Source organism: Mauremys reevesii, linkage group 4 (assembly GCF_016161935.1).
Source record: "Mauremys reevesii isolate NIE-2019 linkage group 4, ASM1616193v1, whole genome shotgun sequence".
In the NCBI taxonomy this organism is placed as follows: Eukaryota; Metazoa; Chordata; order Testudines; family Geoemydidae; genus Mauremys; species Mauremys reevesii.
The window spans coordinates 78,661,264-78,685,589 of NC_052626.1; the positions used below are offsets into that span (position 1 = coordinate 78,661,264).

Genomic DNA, 24,326 nt, shown 5'->3' on the forward strand with positions numbered 1-24,326 from the left:
TTCTCCTGTAGGGTTTTCAACTGTTGTCCATCACTGTAGTATCTGACCACCTACAAAAATTATCCACCATTATTTGTTCATATTTTAAAATGAACTTACTTCAACTGTGACCATACCATTTGTGTTCACTTTCATCAGTATAACAGCAAATAAGCTGGCTGGAGTTTTCCTGAAGCAGCATGTCATAAGCCAGTAGTGAAGAATAGTTATAGGAAGTGAATTTTGAATTTGGGGCTGTGAGTATTCACATGGGGAGCCTGATTCTGGGGGCTATATTATATTCACCCAATCAGGTAACACAAACTTATATATATGTCCAATCAAAAGAGCTTGGCATTTTGAATGTCAAGTATTTAGAATGAATTGCTTGGAACAAATTACAAATAAGGGATTATCCATAGAAAATATTTGGCAAATAATTTTGAATTGTTAATAAATTTGAAATAATCACAATCTCTGTGTGAACAACTAATAATCAGAGAAAAGAAGCTAAATGCCTTGAAGAAATAATTTATTATGGATTATTTGCTCTGGTCTAATGACTGTTGCAGTTTTTGATAGCCATCTCACTAGGTTACCTCAGCTACTAAAGCCAGTAGGAGCTCATCAAAGACCTCCAAGAGGTCATTATCCGTCTATAGTATGACTCTAAATACTGGATAATTTTGGTGCAGGCTTTTAAATTGGCATTGTGTTTTGGTGAATTGGAATAGAGTCTTCATGAAGCTCAAGTGGGATGGCTACTGAAACCGCCTGCAGTCTAAAACTTTTATCATTACTGTCACTGAGGCATTTATCCCTTTCCTTCGAGGACATCGGCAAACAGTGTTCCAGTTATCTGACCAATAGAGTCTCGTTAGTAATCAATTGGTAATGAACTCATCTAAAGCAGGGCATTTACCTATCAAGGTTAGTTTCAGTGTCTCAGAATATAAAGTAGTTCTGTCCTTTGTCACTTTGTCCTATTTTTGACCCTGTACTTTCTTTTCTAAGTATAAGAGATCCATTTGGCATAAGCCCATGGACAAAGCCATCATGTTTTCATTACAATTAATGAGTCACTTTTCATATATATTTTCAACCCAGAAAGGTACATATTTTTCCCTGACTGTTCTACAGGGTGATACTCGGACAGTGTGATAGTGAGTATTTACTATTATTTTCACTGAGTACATTTTAAAAATTTGGATTTTTGCCAGATGACACAAGATTTTTGATGACAGTCAAGAAATTGGGCCAGGAATGGGTTAGTATTCTGAGTATAGGATTAGGGTTCTGGATACCCTGAATTCTATTCCCAGCTCTGCCACAGACTGTGTACCCTTGGACAATTCATTTCACCTCTCTGTCCAAGGAGGCACAGTTGAGAAATGGGGATCTGGCCATGGAGCTGCTATTTCCAGCTAACCTTTGGTACATAATGGTCTATTGCCAACCATACAATTTAAAGCAGTCTTGAATTTGCTCTGATTTCCACCTTGAGACCAAACCAGACCCAGGATTGGGAAAGCTCCAGCTTTTGTAAATGGAAGGGAAATATAACCCTCCATATACAGTGATCACACCTAAAAAAACCTTTCTTCCATTGGGAAGTATTCTACTTCTTTGAGAGATATCCCTATATCTAAAGTGGATCATACTTGTGAAAATAGTAATCTCTTTCTGACCCGTAGGACTTTTTAACTGCACAATATATACATAATCTCAGATCAGTTTATTTTGGTGGCACCATCTTTCACTGAGATTACTCTAAAATGATTTTCTCTATATAAAGGTGTTTTATCTTATGTCAGTTGTGAGTACCTTTTATGCACCAAAGACTCCCATGAAGTCCTTCCAACTAAAATGTCGTTTAGCATTTTAGAAGTTTAAATGCAGGGGTTTGCTTAAAATACAAATATTCTCTTTCTCATATTTAAAGAATCATCAAAAATTTGCCAGGAAGCCTAGGAGTGGGATTCTCTTCAGCTTTCCATGGGTTTTATTGCACTTTGCATTCTTTTATTTCAGATGGATTGGTATTTCCTGTTTTTCCATTAGCTCATTCCCTCTCCAACCCCCAACCCTTCAAGTAATGGGGGAAAAGAGGGAGCATTTTAACAATAGATATTACAGAGAAAATGGCAGCAATAAAGTAATTTCCCAGCTGTGTCTGTGCACTGTAGAAAGTGAGATTGACTATGGGAAAGCAAATGCTTGGATTTTTGTTTGTTTGTTTGTTAGCTCTTTTCTTTTAAACATAGTGGCAAATAAAATAAAAGTATGTCTAATGCTGTTTAGACTTGATTGAAACTTTAGTGCAAGAATCATGCATGAAAAGAAGAAAGAGTTTGACATGGGTTCATCCATGGTTTTAAATTTTCACTTTATTCATTCTTTTTTCCCCTTAGCTGGCACTTCAATTTAATTCTGAGTCCTTAAATCCACTTTAAAGCCTCAAAAGAATTTTGCATGGTTTGAGGATCACAGAGGCTTGTGAGGAATCAATTTGCAGCAGGGGCTAAAGAGCAGGTATTCAGAAGTGGAGGCAGTGAAATGATGGACTTTGAGACATGGTCCACCAGAATATGTTTGATGTCAAGCATCAAGTGATGAGATAGGGTGTGATGATGAAAAAACCCACATACTTGAAGAGAAGGGATTGAAGGTACAGTAGCAAAGGATGCTGAAATTCAGCAGAGAAGAAGGTATGGCATTGTTTTCAAAAGATACTGCATCTCCAAGTGCCAAGCCATTTTCTAATAAACAGGGGTAGGTGAACCTTACAGAAATTAGATCACTTTGAATATGAAGCTAAAAGTTTGATTGTTTATCCAAATCTTACCTGACCTACCCAGCATTCCTGGGCCTGCAAAATTGATTAGAAAGTATATTGGATAAATCATGTTGCAAGATACAAAGATCAGAAAGTGTACTTTCGGTCAAAAATGGTTTTTATTTTAGATTAAGGGAAACAACATGTAAAACAAAAGTAAAATAGTGTGTGTGTTTTCTTTGGAATGGTTTGCACTACCCTGATTACAAAATGGCTACCTGCCTCTATAAACCACAGAGTCCTTAGAGATCTAAGTGTGCAGTACACAGAAACAAACTCAGATCACTTTTCTGTCTCTTAAATTCCATAAGCACTAATTGCAGAGAGTGTAAAGAAGAGGGAAACTTGACAGAGCTCCAATGAGACCTTGGACAAAAAAAATAAGTTCTGAGTAGGATTGTCAGGCCAGTGTTTCGTTGCTTTTTGAAAGAGAAGTTGACTGACGAGAGTATCTCCTAGGACTAGGCCGCAGGAGCCCAATGGTTGCTTTTACTCAGCTGTGGACTTTCACTACAGGCTGGGTTAGAAACTGTTAGGTTGATCTTTTATGGTACCTATTAAACTAATTGCTCATAGGCTATTTGCACCTTTTACTTTATGGCAGCCCAATTAAAGTAATCCTCTGTTATCTCTTTGGAGTTAATGAGTTATAATGGAGACCCACTGTTAGCTAGAGCCTGTACAGCCTAGCCTTTGGAGCACCTACAACTCTTGCCTATGGGTTTCTGGTGCCCTGAGCACACTACCAGGTACCTGGAGGGGCCTGGTGTACCACAGCAACACCTGCAGTGGGGTCTGTTACTTTATGTACATTAAGTATACATTTATATACTTAAACAATGTCAGTATATTGTTAGCTTAGAATTGAGCTCTGGTTCCAGCATTGTGCTATTATTTTATTAGTGTTTTGCAAGGGCATTTTATAAGCTTTTCTGCATAAGTTTTGCAGAGAATTAATGATTTTTTCCTCTAAACTGGACCTTTGCATTGGAAGGAATTACACATTGTTTACAATGTTGCTAAAATAATTTTAAGTCCATTCCTTTAAATGATTGTAGTTAGCAATGTTTATCTCATAAAACAAAAATTTAATATCTTCTGATAGTTAATTCACCCATAAGTACACGCATTTCCTTAACCTAATCTGCATGGAACACTATATGATATGCTCTAATATAAACAAGCAAGTCTTAATAAAAGCTGCATTTTCTAATGCTAACCAAATTGCTTGTAACCTTGACTTTCAAAACCCCAGGCAAGTTTACAGCAAAAATCCCTACAGATAAAAGCTGTTACCTTTGTTTTCTTCTTTTATCATGCTTCATAATACTTAGTCTTAAAAATGACTTTTGGGTTCTTGTATAAAGAAGAAGAAAACACATACACACAGTTATTTTGATTCTCCATGGGTTGATCTCCAGAATCTCAAATGTCAAAACACTTGAGGTTTCTCTGAAAAGTGTGGTGAACATGTGTTCCCAGGATGGGGGGGTGGAGAAGAAGGATTTGATTATTGTTGTTCTTGACTTACTCAAGTTCCATCTATCTAGCTATCTGTTCCGGGTTAGTTGTTTATCAGAAATCTAGTCTTACAAATGAGTAACAAAAGATCCAACCACCATTTTCAGAAAATTAGGGTTAATAAGCCTGATTCATCTCTCATTTAGCTTAGTAAATCTGGAGTAAGTCTATCAAACTAAATGCCAGTACAATATTTACATAAGTGAGAGACAAATCAGGCCCAGTATTGATAAAATGAGGTAATAAATTATCTCTAAATGTTGTGTTCATGTACAAAAATACCTGCTCTATCTATTCTTTTGTGATGTAAGGTAGTATATAAGTATTTTATTGTTGTTTCATTTTTCTTTTTTTTGGCCAAGTGGTCTATTTATTTTAACATGGTTCACAATGCTCATTCGTGTTCGGGCCTAACTTTCATTTTCAGTTCAGATTCCTCAGTGGGTTCTTATGCCTTTCCTGTTCCCCTGTGTCAGGAGGTGTGCAGCATGAGGGATACACTGCTGGTTATTTATTATGTCTTCTGATGGGTTTCTGATGCTATTACAAACTGCTCAAGCTTTGTGCTCTCCACTTATGATACCATCAAAAACCCTTGATTGATTTAGGACCTGGTAATACATCTATCCCCAATTAAATCCCATTATCCAAAATGCATTGACAGTAAAAAAGGCCTTCTCCACAATAAACAGTGTCAACTTAATTTCTGCAAGTGTTATTTAACCATGATTGTATTTTTCCAGTTTTAATGTAGAACAAATTGCTAGTGATCTATGGTGACATGCAGCAAGTAATGCAGGTACATTAACAGCACAGCATAAGCAAAAGATTGTACATATGAAGTAATAAAGCTTTTCATTTTTATGTGGATGAGACAAGCTAATGTCATACCCCACCATGAAGATTTTTATAAATATGATAACTTCAAAAGCAGCAGGAGATAGAATGAAAAGAGAAGGAAGAAGGGTAAGTGATAGGTGACTGTGATGTCAGAATTGTGAGGAGAGAATACAAGAACCATTGTTGTAATTATTATTTTCAGAGCTCATGTGTAATGGGATGTTTTGGATTTTTCTGCTTTTCTGTTACCTGTTAAGAAAGACTATTTGATGGAATTGTCATCTATTATATTAGTGTGGTTGGATCCATCCAGTCCTCTATGTGAGATGGGGTGTCCACCCCACAAAAGGTAGAGCAGGTTAAATTAGGTCAGTTAACTAGGTAGGCTGCACCTGGGCAGAATTTTAGGCTTGAAGGACAAGCACTAATTGATGATGAAGCCCAGCTGGGCAGGGGCAGGCTGAGCTTGGATAAAGCCAGCAAGCTAAGACCAGAAGAAGCAGCAGTCCCTCCCTGGAAGAAGGGAGATGTGTTTGAGGTTACAGAATCTGCCAAGGAACCAAATAAAGGAGTAGTCTATAGTTACACTCTGAGGGAGTTGAGCTAGTAAGTCCGGGGTGTAGAGGATAGAGCAAGGAAGTAGGAAAGAGTTGAGGGAAATAGTGACAGGGATTGGGAGCAAGGAGACTGGAGATGCTAAAATAGGGTCTCTGGACTGGAACCCAGAGTAATGAGTGGGCCTGGGTTTCCCTACCAGTCACTGTGGAAGTGTCATAGGACCTGGCCTTGGAGCAGAAGACTGTCTGGAATGGTGTGTAGACAGTTAACCCAGAAGGACTCTGATACCCTGGAAGTGAAGGGTTATATAAAGACTTGGCCAGAGAGCTGAGTCATGAAGAGGGAGCACTGCATGTCCTGGAGAGCAAGGATGGATGTGGGGTGAGCAAGTTGTCAGAAGGAGTGGGGTGCCAGACCTGAGTGGAGCTAATCACTAGATCCAGCTGCAAGGGGGTTTCCAATGGTGAGTGAACCTCTTGACATGGCGTGATAAACCAATAAGCTCTTTGACTTAGCCAGCAGCAGTTTGTGGTTAATATTTATCAAATTTATTTCCCCACATATATGGTGACTTTGAGTCTAGCCATCACAAGAGACATTGCAAGGAGGGTTAATAACAGCCAGTAGGGACACATAAGTAATGAATCAATGGGCAGTGACAAATATGTCTGCTCCTATCTCAGCCTTCTATTTGCAAATGAAAGGAAATCAGTGGGGTGTGAGGATGTCCTTGGCTCAAGCTGCTCTCATTCCCTCTGATCTGGTTAACAGACCAGGATGGATGTTGAGAGGGAGAAAAATAAGCAGGCTGGCAAATTTCAGTCTGCAACTGAGTCATATAACACTGCTGTACAATGGCCACAGACCATTCTGCAAGGTTTGACACACAAATGTGCATAGTCAACAAAGGCACTAAAATATATTTAATACTATTTGTAATTCAAATGACTGTAAAACTCCAGGAAGCCCCTGGCTTTGGAGTACCTACTTGGGGAATCAATTAGGGAAAGCTAACTAGAGTAACTATGACTCCTGAAGGAAGAGGAGAGCTTTTCATTTATATAGTACCTTTCACCTTGAAGTGATTTACAAACATTCTATTAAACTGCTTATTTCACTGATAGTGCATCAATAGTACAGCAGAGAATAAAGTTCAAGAACACCGACACAGTACGCCTACATAACCAGTAGAAACCTGTGGCAGCGAGTCTCAGAGCCCAGGGCTATAGACTTGGGTTTGCAGGGCTCACTCTACAATGCTAAAAATAGACTTTCGGCTGGAGCCTACCTCCCTCTGCTTCAGAGCCCCAGAATGTCTACATCACTATTTTTAGTTTCGTTGCACAAATTTGGCAAGCCCAAGTCTGTAGACCCAGGTTCTGAGACTCGCTTCTGCAGGTTTTTGCTTACTGCTTAAATGGGACTTACAGGTCAGATTCTTAAAGGTATTTAGACATCTAAAAATACAGAAACTCCTAGTGGGATTTTCAAAATACCTAGGCACCTGATTCCCATTTAAAAATCTGTCCCTCTGACTCCTGTTCTAGCAATTGTTGTTGTTGTTGTTGTGCCTTGTACTGAATATAATACTGCTCTGATGTTACAGTCAGATCAGGGTCCCACCATGGCAGGCACTCTACAAATGCACAGCAAGACAGTCTCAACCCCAAAGAATTTACAGAGAAGACAGAAGAAATAGGTATAACAAGCAGATGCAGAGAGTAGGGGAGGGAGAGCAGTGGGTAATAGGGATAGGAATGTGTGGCTATGTAGATTAGTTACAGTATCTGCACAATTTGTTAGTTTTTTTTTAAAGATATAAATAATCAATTGACATCACTGGTACCAGTAATCCTGGCTAGCCACCTGTCTAACTCTTCTAATGTCTCAATAGTGCTTCACATATTTGTTGCAATATATATGTTCCTACATGTGTCTGAAAGTTTCCTGCAGGTAACACATAGCTTTACATATACCTTCTTTTCCAGTCTCCATACTTCTAGTGTTAACCTCTCTGTATCTCAGTTTACTTAAGTGATATGTAAACGGTCACATATCAAGGCAGTAGCAGAGCTAGAAATGAAACCCAGGCATCCTGACTCCTACCATTCTCCTGCTTTTATGAATAGACTGCACTCCCTCCATAATCTCAGTTTCATTTTCAATTCAAGTGTCCTAGCAAAAATATAAAAAATATTTGGGGGGGAAGGGGAGAAAAATAACCCCAGTACCATAAGTCTTGTTGGTCTAGAATCTGATATATAGTGCTAATTGTCCAGATTGTTCCCTGTTGTCATACAAATCCTTTGCATTCCTCATTCTCAGCTCTTGCTGTACTTTAAAGCCATCAGATTATTTTGTGTGCCTGATGATTTATGCCTCATATAACACGGTTTATTAGACTATATACTATAGTTACTATAGAACTAGGGCCACTACTGTTGAATACAGAAGTATTTGTATAAGGGTTAGGTACAGATAATTGCCTTCTAAATAAGAATCTCTAAAGAGACTACTGGTCCCAAACTCCTCAAGCTTTTAGGACTTGATGAAAAGTACAATTCAGTAAATTGAAAGACTCCCATTGACGTAAATGATTTTTGGATCAGTCCCATAATTTATCAAAGAGCACTTTTGGGGCAAATGGCTTAGATATAGAATTGTCATTACAGTCCATTTAAAAAAAATCTCTCCAAGGGATCATTTTGTGCTGTGATTCCTCTTCATGCATGGCACCACATGGTGAGACTTGAAGAGTTCAGTGGTGTGAGAGTAACTGATAAAGAGAGACTCAACCAGGAAAGTACTGTCAAGCCAACTGAAAAAACAACTAAAATGTATGTTAGTACAGAGGGGCTGGTGCCTCATACACACAATTGCTCAGTGCTACTTTGTTGCACCATTACCTCCACTGGAGAAGAGCTTTTTGTTTGCTTGCTTTTCTAATACCTTTTATCTAATTTATATAGGAATCATAATGTGCACCCAGATAAAGTAGCACAAAAAGCAAAGCAGAATTTAAGAAGAATTTCAAGACTTATTAATTTTATTCTACTTTGTAGTAAATTTGCATCTGATAACATTACGGGCCATTATGAAATGGAGCTATAGTGTCATGCTACTCTTCCTTTAAAGCATTTTACAAACAATAATTGAACCTTGCAACATACAAATTGTTATGTCTAAATTAACACTGCAGTGGGCAATCAGAGAGAGGTTAAGATACCAATGGTGAGAAATCTCAAGCAAGATGCACTCTACCTAAACTAATCTCTTCTAGGGCAACTTTGGACAGAAACACAAACCAGCAAACTGTCAGTTCAACTTACAACTCTCTCTATACATTTAGTCACAGAATGTACTATGCCAGATTCACTGGTAAGTTTAACTGGCCAATTAAGGAAGATGTATACCTCATTTGTGTCACTGGAGCCGTGTAAAACAGCCCCAAGTGTATAGCTGAATCTGGCTCATGATATCTAAATAGTGTGAGAGGCTTGATTCCCTTCTACCTGCAGACAATTTGGGCTAAATTCATCCCATGTAACTTCACTGAAATCAGTGGAGTTACAGTAGGCTGAGATGAATGAATTTGGTTCCTCGTGTTCATATAAACAATTGAACTCTTTCTCAATTAATCCATGACGATCCATGACTATAAACAGTAAGGATTTTATCATTACCCAGATTTTTGATGAAAGATCAAACAAATATGCAAAATATCATGTATATGAGCACAGTTTAACTACATTAGTAATGGACAAACCTCAGAAGCTGTAGATGTTCAGTCTGGCTGAACACTCAAAAGATTTCTTGTTTAAGCTTGTTTAACCTAACTTTCATTGCACTGGTCCAGCATTATTACCTTGATATCAGTGGTGTGATTTGATTTACACTAGCTAAAGATCCTGCTTATTGAATCTGTGAACTTCATGCTAATCTTGCTCCCACTGAAATCAAAGGCAATACTCCTATTGACTTCTAAGGGACCATATAAGAGTGTAAGTCTAATGGTACTTAGACTTCTAGATCCATTTTTGGAAATGGAACTTAAGCTGCTAATTCACTTTGGTGCTTTTGAAAATGTTATCCCTTGTGCTCTTTGCTATGTAGCTGCTTATGCCACAGCTCTCTTCCTTGGCTCATAGTCCAATGATATTGTCACTAGGTTATTTTATTGAGGGCTTAATCCTGCTTCAGTTGAACAGGCTTCAATTTACAGGGTGATGCCAATTCCTTATGCTGTGTAAAGTCCCACTGACTTCAATGGGAGGTCTTGGGGCACTCTGAGTGCAGGATCGGACTCCTTAAGGTCCAATTCTCCCTTCCCTTACTGCAGTATAAATCAGGAAAAACTCCACGGAAGTCAATGGAGTTCAACCAATGTAAAACTAGTGTGAATAAGAGGAGAATCCGTATTTTAAACTGTAAACTTCTCAAAGCAGGGACCTCGTCTTCATACTTTGTTTGTAAAGAACATCATCTCCAATAACATTATACATAATATATACATTACTACTAATTATTATTTTTATTATTGTTGCTTACTTAGTTTAATAGATATATCTGCAGAAGAAGTGAATAGGTAATTAAATGTAAGAGACACAGACCATCTTTCAATGGGTCTGTTCCTTCACAGGATAATCTTTTAAAAGTAATCCAGGTATCACACCTATTAAAATTTGATTATCAGAACATAATATTACAAACTACATGACTATTAACGCATTATTTTTATTGCTATCCAAAACCCGTTGATGAAGTACTGTAAGGGGGTTTTATCTTGGTGTCCTGAAAACATTCTAAATTCACTACACAGCACAGCACCAGTAGCCCTGGCTGACAGTGTATATCATGCCATGCATAATCATCCTAGAGCTTGCAAAAGAAATATGTGGGGGAAATATATAAGTCCAGGACAGCAACTATGAGTTTAAATTAAACCACGCTGAGGACATGATAAAACTCTCCGTGAAATTTGCAAATTTCTTATTCTATCAAATTTATTAATAACAAGAGGCCTGGTTCTAATCTCTCTCACTGAAGTAAATCAAACGTAATTCCATTCAAATCATGAGATCTGCAATGGCAGAATTGCTCCAAGATGAGAATCAGGTCTAATTTTCTTTTCATATTGCTATAGACCACATTCAGGTTTTTTTTTTCAAATATGTCTATTCTGATTAATAGGAACCACTTTAAAATACTATCGCAATATATTTTAGCAGATGGGATTTTTATAATGTGACATTTTAAAAGAGATGGACTAGATTTTTATTTTGTTTATTTTGGTGTAAATCCAGATTAGTTCCAATGAAGTCAATGGTAACTGGGTTATGTTAGGTTCACACCAATATAGCGGAAGTTGGCTCAATTCTCATGTTAGGCTGCCATTTAATACTGACTCCGGTAGATATCCGTGTGTAATACATGTATATAAACAAGCAATAGTCCTTCAGATATATACACATACAGCTTGCTTGACATTTTAGGGTTTTTTTAAGTGTTGAGCAGCCTTCCACTCTGTTTATTGCCTGAATCACAGAGATTTGGGATGGGGACTAATGATATTCTGGTAAATCTGGAACTTTCAAATTTAACTAGGACTATTTTGTCACATTGGGTGCTTTATTATAGGCCGAATGAAGTGATTTGTTATTGTACATTATCCCTTTTTTCTTTTGGCAATTTACTTGAGTTGAGTGAGTAATTTGCAATGGATAATTTTTCTGATGGGTTTTGCTTCTTTTTTTTTCCCGTTTGCAAATCTTCCCTGAAGTTTGTAGAATTCTTAAATGTATTCATTGTTCAAAGTGATTTACCAACGTCTTCATCAAATTAATTTTCATCCTAGATTGCTTGTGAACAGTACCTTTGTGGAAACTCCTGAACTGTAATTCTCTCACTGCTGGGATGAAAGTCATCCAGTTGGGGAAAAGGAACAAAACCATGAAACTTACGTAACTAAGCAAAATGGCAGGAATTGTGGAGTATGATGTTGAAAATTGCATATAAAATTCAAAAATTGTTTTTGACTTAAAATTGCTTTCTTGAGTATTTGCACTAGTCAGGTTTTAGGACTCAAATGTTTGTGGAAGATGTTGAATAAAAGGATGTCAAAATCTTGCCCTTACTCATGATTATTCCATGACTGGTAATGTTGAAGTAATACACCCACTCATGGAATAAGGTACTAATTAGTAAGAATAATGGTGTCAGAAAGTGACCTAGCATTTAAAGTTTGAAGAAATGTTCATGGAAATATTTCCATGTTATTAATTCAGATCATGAATACTGTGAAAGACATTGTATTTCCTCTCTTCCTCTCTTGTTATCTGGGGACTTGCAGAGGCACGCTGAATCCATACTGTTAAGAGAGCCTTTTTGAGAAGGCTCAGTAATAACATGTATATTCATTAGGAAAAAAATCATTTAGTTTATCAGGAGGAGGGTAATCACCTTAGTATGCAGATTTTTGCAAAATGTTGTACAGTCACAGATTAATCTTGTCTATATTTAGCCCAGGTTTGATACATCCATCAGGCTTACATGCGGTGGAAAGCGGGGGGAAGGGGGGAGTTATATAATTTTTAATTTGAAAAAGAGTAAATCCAACAACAGACCATTAAAGAACAGCAGCTATTTAATCAATGCAAAGGCTAAATCACAAAACCTAATTCTGGTGAATTCTGACTATATTTTAGCATTAGCTTTGATTGCTATAGCACTTAATTTAAAAATCAGTGCTGGGCAACTTCAATGTACTTTTATAAGAAAATATCTAAACCAGAAATATCTTTCAAAGGTTTGTGGGAGGGTTGTTTGTTTTATGTTAATCCTCAACAGTCTCACTATACTTTTTAGGTCTAAGGGTAAAATTTTAAGAAGCACTTCAGTGTCTTATGAACTCATCTTTGATTTTCAGAGAGACGTAGGAACCTAAAGATGAATTTGCAAAATGCCTATGCACCAGATTACAAAGGTGCCTAAAGATCCAGATAAGTGCTTAGTGATTCTTTAGAACACATGTAAGCATCTCATTTACTTCTGAGGGCAAAAGGAGACTCTTCCCATCCCCCTTCCCACGTTTCCCTTTTATAAGACCCAGGCATAATAATAATTATAATACCGAACCAAAAAAAAAAATATTGAAGAGATCCCAACTAAGATCAAGACCTGAACGTTGTAAGCTTCAGGCTAGGGGTTGCCTTTTTTATCCTCTGTTTGTGCAGGGCCTGTATTAAGGCCTTGATTCTTCAGTGGAACCCTCTGTGCTTAATGTTAAGCATGTGCTTAGGTATCTGCAGGATTAGATCTAAACAGCTGTAATTTATGTGTTAATAGTGCTGGTGGCAGGGCCATTTAAGCAGTTATTTTTATTAGCTATTCTTTTTGTTTGTTTCCATTTATAAAAAAGGCCCCAGACCTACTCACATCGGACATAGTACTCCCAACATAACATAGCACAACAGTGTCATTCCATACGTCCAGGCGTTGTCCTGTCCTTGAGTATAGGCTAACATGTGGGAGAGCTCTTTTAAGCACCTCCATAATCTCTGAAAGTGTGGTCACCTCAGTATAAGGCCACCAAAATCTATTTAAACTTTTGTTTTAATTATACAATATTTGTGCAAATAGGCTGGAGGAAAATCAAGCACTGAACTGGCCCCTTCAAAGTGCCCTGAATATAAACTAATTCTGTGACTTTTGCTGATACTCCTTAAGGGATATCACTTTCTAAGGGAAGTGGGGAGGGGAGCATAACTTTTTAAAATGCTTTAAAGTCTCATTATATTAATTGAATTTCAAAGTAATTTTCAGATTTGCCATTGCCCATTTAACATTTTCCAGAAGTGACCATGTATGATTGTGGAACAGAACTAAACATCTATGCATGCTGCTGGAGATAAAGAGGCACATTTCATTCAAAATGCTCACAAGGCCTGTTTATACCTCTCTGTCAACAGTGACTGGCATCATTTGGCTTGTGTGAATTTCTAAGACTGTGTCTACGCTAGCGAGCTTACAGTGGCACAGTTGTACCAATGCAGTTGTGCCACTGTAAGATCGCTCGTGTAGCCTCCCTATGCTAACAGGAAAGAGCTCTCCTATCGACATAATAAAACCACCTGAACAAGCAGCAGTAGCTACATCATCAGGAAAAACAGTCCCACCAACAAAGCACTGTGCCAACTGCCGCTTGTCTCAGCAAAACTTATGTCACTCAGGGGTGTGAAAAAACACACAAACACACCCTGAGTGACATCAGTTTTGCTGTTGTAAGTGGTAGTGTAGACATGGCCTCACTTCTATTGATTTCAAGGCTCTCTGAGGCTTTTCAGCCCTAAATAATTGTTGTCACCAACTTTAAAAAAGGGCTTCTGGATAGCCTTTAAGAAGTCATATAACTGATAATATTTAAAAAATGGCTGTAGTTAGGCAGTAAGTTCACAGGTGAGGTGAAGGAACTGCCCTGTCAAAATGAATATTGCAGCTGATCCTTTTGGTAAGAAGACAAAAATCTATACTATATGTTGGTGTAGAGTTTGTTTTGTCACACAATGAATGGATGGGTCTAGTAGAATTTGTCTCAATGTGATAGTAACTGTCTGGCAGCAGTAGAACTGAAATAAGCTAAAGGGATGGATAGCTCAGGGAGTTAATAATAGAATAGAGGGCCCTTCATATCAATATTACTTGTTCAAATTTGGTCCAGGTCAATACCACCAGAAGGGTCATTAATCTCATCTGACAGTTATTTGGTGGGCTACTTGAAATGATTCACTCATATGAGGTGATGGTCTCTTAGTTTATTTCTGAGTGTACATCAATAAATATAAAAGCACTTGTGGTCTTAATCATTCAGGTCCTTGTGCCTGTTTCAAGGAGTTTGATTGTTGCCCACTGGCTCAAGTGAGAGCTGAGGCTACTGTCAGGATGAGTAAATCATAGAATCATAGGACTAGAAGGCACCTCGAGAGGTCATCTAATCCAGGCATTTGCAATCATGGCAGGACTAAGTATTAAGTCCTCTTTGTTTAACCTGCTCTTCCAAATTTCCAATGATGCAGATACCACAACCTCCTAGGCAATTTATTCCAGTGCTTAACCACCCTGACAGTTCGGAAGTTTTTTCTAATGTCCAACCTAAACTGCCCTTGCTGCAATTTAAGCCCACTGCTTCTTGTCCTATCCTCAGAGGTTAAGGAGAACAATTTTTCTCCCTCCTCCTTGTAACAACCTTTTCTGTACTTGAAAACTGTTATCAATTCCTTCCTCAGTCTTTTCTTCTCCAGACTAAACAAACCCAGTTATTTCAAGGTCATGTTTTCTAAAATCATGTTTTCTTTAATCATTTTTCTTGCTCTTCTCTGATCTTTCTCCACTTTGTCCATATGTTTCCTGAAATGTGATACCCAGAACTGGACACAATACTCCAATTTATGCCTAATCAGTGTGGTGCAGAGCAGAAGAATTACTTCTCGTGTCTTGTTTACAACTCTGCTGTTAATACATCCCAGAATTATGTTTACTTTTCTTGCCACAGTGTTACACTGTTGACTCATATTTAGCTTGTGATGTACTACGACCCCCAGACTCCCTCCTGCAGTACTCCTTCCTAAGCAGTCATTTCCCATTTTTATGTGTGCAACTGATTGTGCCTTCCTAAGTGGAGTACTTTGTATTTGTCCTTACTGAATTTCATCTATTTACTTCAGACTATTTCTCCAGTTTGTCCAGATCATATTGAATTTTAATCCAATTCTCCAAAGCACATGCAACCCCTATCATCCGCAAACTTTATAAGTGTACTCTCCACGCCATTATCTAAATTATTGATGATGACCTTGAACAGAACCTGAAGCATAACTGATGCCTATGGAACTCCACTTGATATGCTCTTCCAGCTTGTCTGTGAACCACTGATAACTACTCTCTGGGAATCGTTTTCCAGCCAGTTATTCACCCACCTTATAGTAGCTCTGCCTAGGTTGTATTTCCCTAGTTTATTTATGAGAAGGTAATGTGAGACAGTATCAAAAGCCTTACTAAAGCCAAGATATACCACACCTACCCCTCTCCCCATCCACAAGGCTTGTTTCCCTGTCAAAGAAATCTTTTAGAAAGCTATGATTTGACATGATTTGTTCTTGACAAATCCATGCTAACTGTTACTTATCACCTTATTATCTTCTAGCTGTTCGCAGTTTGATTGCTTAATTTTTGCTCTATTATATTTCCGAGTTCTGAAGTTAAGCTGAGTAGTCTGCAATTTCCCGGATTGTCTTGATTTCCCTTTTTATAAATTGGCACTATATTTGCCCTTTCCCAGCCCTCTGGAATCTCTCCCATCTTCCATGACTTTTCAAAGATAATTGTTAATGGCTCAGATATCTCCTCAGTCAGCTCCTTGAGTATTCTAAGATGCATTTCATCAGGCCCTGGTGACTTGAAGACATCTAACATGTCTAAGTAATTTTTAACTTGTTCTTTCCCTATTTTAGCCTCTGATCCTACTTAATTTTCACTGGCATTAACTATGTTAGATGTCCAATCACAACTAACCTTTTTAATGAAAACTGAAACAAAAAAAGTCATTTAGTACTTCTGCCATTTCCACATTTTGTTATTGTCCCCCCCAACCCCCCGAGTAATGGAACTACTCTATCATTGTTCTTCCTCTTGCTTCTAATGTATTTGTAGGATGTTTTCCTGTTACCCTTAATGTCTCTAGCTAGTTTAATTTCGTTTTGTGCCTTGGCCTTTCAAATTCTGTCCCTACATACTTGTGTTATTTGTTTATATTGCGTTTCAGATCATTGAAGATCTCCTGGTTATGCCCAGGTCATAGGTGCCCACTCCGTGGGTGCTCCGGGGCTGGAGCACCTATGGGGAAAAATTGGTGGGTGCTCCTCGCCCCCCTGCCCCAGCTCACCTTCACCTCCTCCCCTGAGTGTGCCGCGGCTCGCTTCTCCCCCTACCTCCCAGCACTTGCTGCTGCGAAACAGCTGTTTCATGGTGGCAAGCGCTGGGAGGGGGGGGAAGGAGAGGGAACGTGGTACACTTGGGGAAGAGGTGGGGCCAGGGCGGGGATTTGGGGAAGGAGTCCAATGGGGCAGGGAGGGGACGGAGTTGGGGCAGGGACTTTGGGGAAGGAGTTCGAATGGGGGTGAGGCATGGGTGGGAGGGGGCGGAGCTGGGGTGGAGTCGGGGTGGGGCTGGGGTCGGAGGGTTGAGCACCTACCTACTGGGAAAAGTCAGCGCCTATGTCCGGGGTGATCTCTTGCCATACTTCCTATCTTTCCTATGCAGTGGGACAGTTTGCTCTTATACCCTTGTACCCTTAATAATGTCTCTTTGAAAAACTGCCAACTCTCTTAAACTATTTTTCCCCTTAGCCTTGCTTCCCCTGGGATCTTACCTATCAGATCGCTGAAGTCTGCATTCTTGAAATCCATTATCTTTTATTGTTGCTGCTTTCCCTCCTACAATTCCTTAGAATCATGAACTCTATCATTTCATGATCACTTTCACCTAAGCTGCCTTCCAGTATCAAATTCTCAACCAGCTCCTCCCTGTTTGTCAAAATCAAATCTAAAACAGCCTCTCCTGTAGAAGCTTTCTCCAATTTCTGAAATAAAAAAATGTCTCCAATACAGTCCAATAACTTATTGGATAATCTGCGCCATCATTTATTATTTTCCCAACAGATATCTGGGTAGTTGAAGTTCCCCAACACCACAAGTCCTATGATTTGATGATTTTGTTAGTAGTTTTAAAAAAAATCAGAACATTAAGTAGTAGTTCTCACCGAGCCGTATTCAGTCTCAAGGCCCCTGAGCGTCTGCTCCTTTACTCTCAAGAGCACAGGATAGAAAATATGCAAAATGCAGATAAAGAATGGGCATGTTTGAGGAGGCAGGAGCCTTAATATGGAACTTGACTAAATGGTCCCCTCTTATTCATGCTACAAGGAAACAATCACTTACTTGGCACACAGCAGCAATTACCTTCGGGATCCTTTGAGTTCTTCCATCATGGGTGAATGATAAACAGGAGGTATTAACATTAAAGGCCCAGGTAACTGGCATCCAAGAGTGTTAAGAGTGGCTGAGGAGTTTGCTGGACTATTAATGTTGTTTTTTCCATAAGTCTTAGCAGACTGCAGAAGTTCTAGTACACTAGAAGAAAACTGATGTTGTGCCAGTACTTAAAAAGGGTAAACAGGATGACCAGATATAGGCCTGTTAATCTAACATTGATCCCAGGCAAGATAATAGAGCAGCTGATAAAGAAGGGTAATATAATTAATGCAAATCATCATGGATTTGTGGAAAATAGTTTGGCAGGATCTAACTTGATATTTCTTTTGATGAGATTACAAGTTTGGATGATAAAGATAATAGTGATGATTTCTGTAACCACGCAACACTTTGTTTAAACTAGACAGATACACAATTAAATGGATTCCAAACTTGCTAACTGATATGTCTCAAAATGTAATTGTGAGCCAAGATTCATCATCGAGTGGGTATGTTTTTAGTGGCATCCCACAGAGATCAGTTCTTATCCCTACTTTATTTAACAGTTTTATCAATGACCTGGAAGAAAACATACAATTAAACACTGGTAAATTTTGCAGATGACCAAAAAATTGGTGGAGCAATAAATAATGACAAGGACAGGTCACTCATACAGAGCAAGCTGGATTACTTGGTAAGCTTGGTGCAAGCTAAAATATGCATTTTAATATCACTAAATGTAAATTATACATCTAGGAACAAAAAATGTGGATCTTATATACAGGGATGGGAGACAATGACTCTGAAAAACATATGGGGTTCATGGTGCATAATCAGCTGAACATAAGCTCCCATTGTAATGCTGTTTCCAAAAGGGCTAATGCAATCCTTGGACGCATAAACTGGGAAATCTTGAGTAGGAGTGGAGGGTTTATTTTACCTCTGTATTTGGCACTTGTGTGACTGCTGCTGGAATGCTGTGTCCAGTTGTGGCATCTGCAATTCAAGAAGGATGTTGACAAATTGGAAAGGATTAAAAGAAGAGCCATGAAAATAATTAAAGGATTTGAAAAGATGCATTATAGTGATTAGTGTCAAATAGCTCAATCTATTTATTTTTAAAAAGAGAAGGTTAAGGAATGGCTCAGTCACAGTTTATACCTACATGGGGAACAAATACTTGATAAGACTCTTCAATCTAGCAGATAAAGTTTACAATATGATCCAATGTCTAGAAGTTGAAGCTAGACAAATCAGACTGGAAATAAGGCATACTTTTTTAATAGTGAGGTAAATTGTCATTGGAACAATTTACTTAGGGTTGTGGTGGAAACCAATATTAGATTTTTCATAAAATATATGTTCTAACTAATATGCGGAGACAGTTCTATTGCCTGCATTATCCAGGAGGTCAGACTGGATGACCACGGTGGTCCCTTCTTGGTATGTATGTTCCATTGACTTCATTGGGCTTTGGATCAGGCCCTGATTTAAAAACAAGTTCCTCTATGCTTCCTGTCCCGCTCATTGCATTTTATGTTGTGCTAATGTGCACAAAACTCAACAGCTGAGTTGTGCAAGATCATGCCTCATATGTAAATTCTGTAATAGTGAAAAACACCTTTTTATGATTCCCAAACTTTTGGACAATGGTCCAGAGTCACACTCAGAATTAATGGTTGAAATGCCTCCCAACATACTCAGAGAAAAATGCACCTCAAGTGCTGTACAAGGTGCATCACTTAGAAAGACTTATGTTCCAATGGAAAAGCAACAGTTCAGAAGATAATTCAGTAGCTACTGTGGAAAGTGACAGAGATCAATAGAGCTGGTGTTGCCATGTGAAACATTAATGTATGGCATTTCACAGCACTTAATATAGCCAGATGCCCCTGCTGCCCAACCCGCTCCTCCTCCATATCTCCACTGCCTTTGAACAGAGAGAAAACCCTAACAGGGAGCTAACCCACATGCTTTTGAGCAACTTTACAATAAAGAAAGTAACCTCTGAGCTGGACCTTTGTCAAATCCTTTCTGGATATCTGAGGATGTGATGCCCACTGCATCCCACTTTTGTCTCCCATGGTAGGCTTATCCTCAAAGAAATACAACTAGATGGTGAGGCATGACTTTCCTTTCTTAGAGGTCATCAGTCTTTGCTCACACTGTGTATTTCTAAGTATTTTTCCTGTTTTGATCTCTTAAAAGACTTTGTAAGACTTTTCCCACAAGTGAAATTTAAAATGATTGCTCTGTGATTCTCAGATGTGTCTTGAGTCCTTTGTTAATCAATGGCTCCATGATAACCAGTGGTACCTACTGAACTTCAACTAAGTCATCTTGAAAAAGTAATATTTTTAGGAGTCTCTCTACAATTTTGATGATACTTCTCAAAGGGCCATGAGAAAAATAATAATGAATTACATTTATAATATCACACTTTGTCTCAAAAAGCTCCTAAAGTGTTTTACAAACTATATTCCTGGTCCTGAACCCATTGAGTTCTGGAGGTGCAGGATCAAGCCCTACTTACGTACATGAATCACCTCATGCCCCATTGAAATTATGACCTCCTGTAAGGTAAACCACCGCAGGTATTTAACAGTACAAAGAAGCATGACACAACAGTTCAGAAAAGAATAGTGTCACATCCATTAGAAACCACAGGGACAGTTTGTAGGTAGGCAAAATGTCATTACCCAAGGTACAATTTGGCTAGGATTTGGCAAAGTTAAAACTCTGATGCTTAGAAAAAGTTCCATTAGATATTAAATGAGCACATGTGGTAAGAACTTTGGTTTTAGGTCCCATTTTTCAATGCATCCCTTATCACCAGCATTGTTTCAATACTGAGTGGGAAGAATGCTACCTACTGAGTTGTCATTGCTGCTTCCTGAAGCAGGCAGATGTTCTGAGGGGGTCTCCCATCAAGAGGCCATCAAGGCCCAACCCTGCTTAGCTTGTAAAATCTGATAAGATTAAAGCTGAAAGTTGTATAGTTGCATTATAACCCCAAATGATGAAATAAAGAACAATATTAGTGCTGGAAATTTAAAATGATGTCTTTAGCATCATTAACCTTTTTGTAGCCTCAGTTTCATTGTTAACACTTGTCTCATACAAGTGAGTACAGCAAATATCCATGTGGACTGCAGGCAAATTTGGGATAGTTCAAGGGTATGAATCCTAGTCCTTCATATCATATAATCTATGACATACTGTATGTATAGGTTTTATAGTATGCCATTCAAGTATAACCTCTTATGGATATACCAGAGAGAATCCTGAAGTCAAGCTTCATTATAAGTTTCTGAAACTTACACTGCAAATGAAATAACATGTTTTGAGAGAGGATGCACCCAGCACAGATGGCAGTTACTGATACTGCTAGGTGAACTGTTTGCAATGAACAATTTATCTGACAAATTTAGTTCTGTACTATCTTTAGAATCAATCAGCAAACTGATCTCAGTAGCCCCAGATTTATTCACTAGTCATAATTGTACATCAAATCTCAGCCTGCACATTATCCTTGAATTGGGCACTATGAATATTCATTTTATTTTTAAGTGTGACTGGTCACCTAAATTAAATGATATTTCCATACTCTGTGAAATGACTGCTACCTAGCACATGTCAATGCAATCCTGTTTGAAAAAGGACTAAATCACCTAGGTCTTTTTTAGTTCACACCAACAGCGTCTACACAGGGCAGTTAGAGTGCTTCCTGTTAGAGCACTCTGTAATTGGCACCATCATAGACTGATCTGTGGTGCGGTGTAGACAAACCCTAAGAAAAATGCTAAGGAACAATAGAGTAGAACGAGGTTATTTCAGACTTTGAAAGTAATTATTACGTGAAGATTGGGAATACACTACATTAAAATAGATGTAGCATTTACTATAGTAAAAAATAGCCCATTCTATTACTTTGTTTCCATTTCCCTTTATTCTTCCAACCTTCATTGTCTTTAAGGGAATTAGCGAGAGAGAAGAGAATCTGAATCAAGCAATGCATATAATGCAGAGTAGCTTTTGTGCTTTTACTTCGTGAGAATTTGAGTCTTTCAGTGTTGTTTGTATATCCAGTTATAATAGGGTTTGAGTGTACAAAAGAAGATTACACAGTCTAAACAGTTCAGATCTAAATTAGCTGTGTATTTTAGTCTGTCTTATTGAAACTATTTCACTGAATAGGTTGCTTTGTATTTCTGGAGAATTATATATAATCTTTCTCTTCCTTCTTCAGCTCAGCGGAATGTCTACGGAAGTAAAATGACTGATAAAATACCATCTAGAGGGAAAGAAGTAAAAACAGAGTTCTTGGTTGTTTGACATAAGAACATAATCACAGGAACATAAAAGATCATTTTTTGTACTGGATCAGTTTTAGACAGTTGGTCAAGTACAATGTCTTACCTCCATTATTGCTTATCTCTGTGCTTCTGAAGATGGCAGAAATCTTCATAGTCAATTTTGCAGTACTTCCCATAGATAAAAGTTCAGTGATCTTTTTATGCCTTGAAGCAAGATACTTTTTTGCCCTTAGCATAGCATTCAGAACTACAAGATTCTATGGATATTATTCTGAAAACTGTTACAATATTGTAGAGAGTGGTCGTACTATCTTTTTTATAATGATCAGGAATACAATTCATTGTTAAATTCTATAGGGTGGTTCAAAAATGATATAGAAAGTTCATCATTTTCTATTAAATTCGGTAGGACGTTTCTATAAAAGCACTTAGCACTTTTAGTCTCTAATGGAATCAAGATGTACATACATGCATGAAAATGAAAAATAATAATCCAAAATATAGAAAATCTGTATCTATTCTAAGAAAATGATTGGACCAAGATTCAATTTAAGTTGTGGTCAATACTGTTAGTTCTTTCCAGACCAGTTGATAAAGCCTTAATATGTATCACCTATTACAGTGATATTCAATTAGATCTACCCACTGGCCAATTTGAGAACTTTATGACAAGAGACAGACTATTTGCACAGAAAGCTGACAAAATAAAGAAACAAAACCTTCATCTGCCAATAAATAAAAATACCTTGATCATAACAAGTATTAGTGTTTCTATCTTTTAGCAACATTTATAAATCAACATTATTACCTGTCTTTGTGGCAATCTCTAATGGGAGAGGTGACCAATGATGTCTGGCAAGCTTTGTGAAGAGTGGTTTGTAGGAGGTCAGGACAAGGCGCATGCACTGGTGGAGATACTCATCTGTCAGATGATTGCAGTGTTGGATTTTTTAATGTTCACGGTAGAAAACCCAGATTTGCTGAGGTACATTGATCTGAATATCATTAAAAGATAGATGGCTAGATTCTGGGTATTCTGAAATTGGTCAGGATACTGAGTCCAGAAATCACAGTCACACTTCTCTGACTTCTGTCTTCAAGACATCTCAGCTCTGGAGCCTTACAATGTCTAATTGAAAGGTCCACTGGCAGAGACAAGAAACAGATCATGAACAAATAAAAGCAAATCCTTTGGAATTTGAAAATTCTCAAATCAAATTTTAAAATTCAGTCAGCTTGTTTAGAAATTCTTACATCATTTTCATCTATATTTCATCGTAAGCAACAATACACCATGTAGGAAAGTGCAACATCTTTCCTGTTAAGTCTGTGTGAAAGATTTCAAGATTCCTCAAAGGCACAAACTTTTTTGAACAGATCCAACACTGCTTGCTCGGCCTCAGAGCTACAAGTTGAGGGAATTCAAGTGATCAGGAATATCACACAGAGAATCTACTAGTGATGTAAAGGGGACATCCATTTATAAATTCCAGGAACTCACAAGCCTTGTTGGTCTTGTGGTTTGAAAGAAATTTTGTTGTTTCTTTTTGAGCCTCACAAAACCTCTCTAACACACATCTCCTACTTAACCAGTGAATATCATTGGGCTGCAACAGGTCACTGTATTCATCTGAAATGTCTTGTAAAAGAGTTTTTAAAAGACGATGTTGCAAGCTAGAAGTTGATCGTTATGTAGTTCACTAATCTCATCACAATACTATGTTTTTTTTCAAGCCCCCAGACTACTTACCACACAGGAAAGTCCGCTGCATCATTCACTAGAGTGTATTTAATGAAGGGTATGTCCCTGCCAAACATGAAGCAAAGCCTTCTCATTCCCTGTCATGGAGGGACCTCTGTCTGTAACAAGTAAGGTTACTTTCTGCAGATCTAAACCTTTTTTTTTTTTTTCAAAAAAGCCTTTTACCTTTTCCAAAATGATCTTTCCTGTAGTGTAGGTTTCTAATTGTACTAAGCATAAAAATTCTTCCTTGAAAATTTCACCATCATAAAAATTTCACCATCATACAAACAGCAATAGCTGGGCAGTGTCACTTTAATTGCTTGATTCATCCATAGAAAGAGACATGTATTTGGTGTGCTTTTTAATTGGAAAGCAGTGCTGACAAACAATCCTTGTAAATTACCTCCAATCTTCAAACTGCCATGGAATCAGACTGGGGAACTTGCTTCACACAGTTCACAATGTAATCTTCGTTATCTCCAGCAAAAACTCCTCCAGCATTTCCAACA

At 38.0% G+C, this 24,326-nt stretch overlaps 1 long non-coding RNA gene across 1 annotated transcript in view; it reads left to right on the plus strand.

The window, feature by feature from the left end:
• The first annotated feature begins 3,478 nt into the window (after positions 1–3,478).
• LOC120404610 overlaps positions 3,479–24,326 on the plus strand; it is a 51,688-nt gene continuing 30,840 nt past the window's right edge. Inside the window, exon 1 of the long non-coding RNA XR_005598062.1 lies at positions 3,479–3,608. This is a non-coding gene — a long non-coding RNA (uncharacterized LOC120404610). The remainder of the gene's footprint in view (positions 3,609–24,326) is intronic.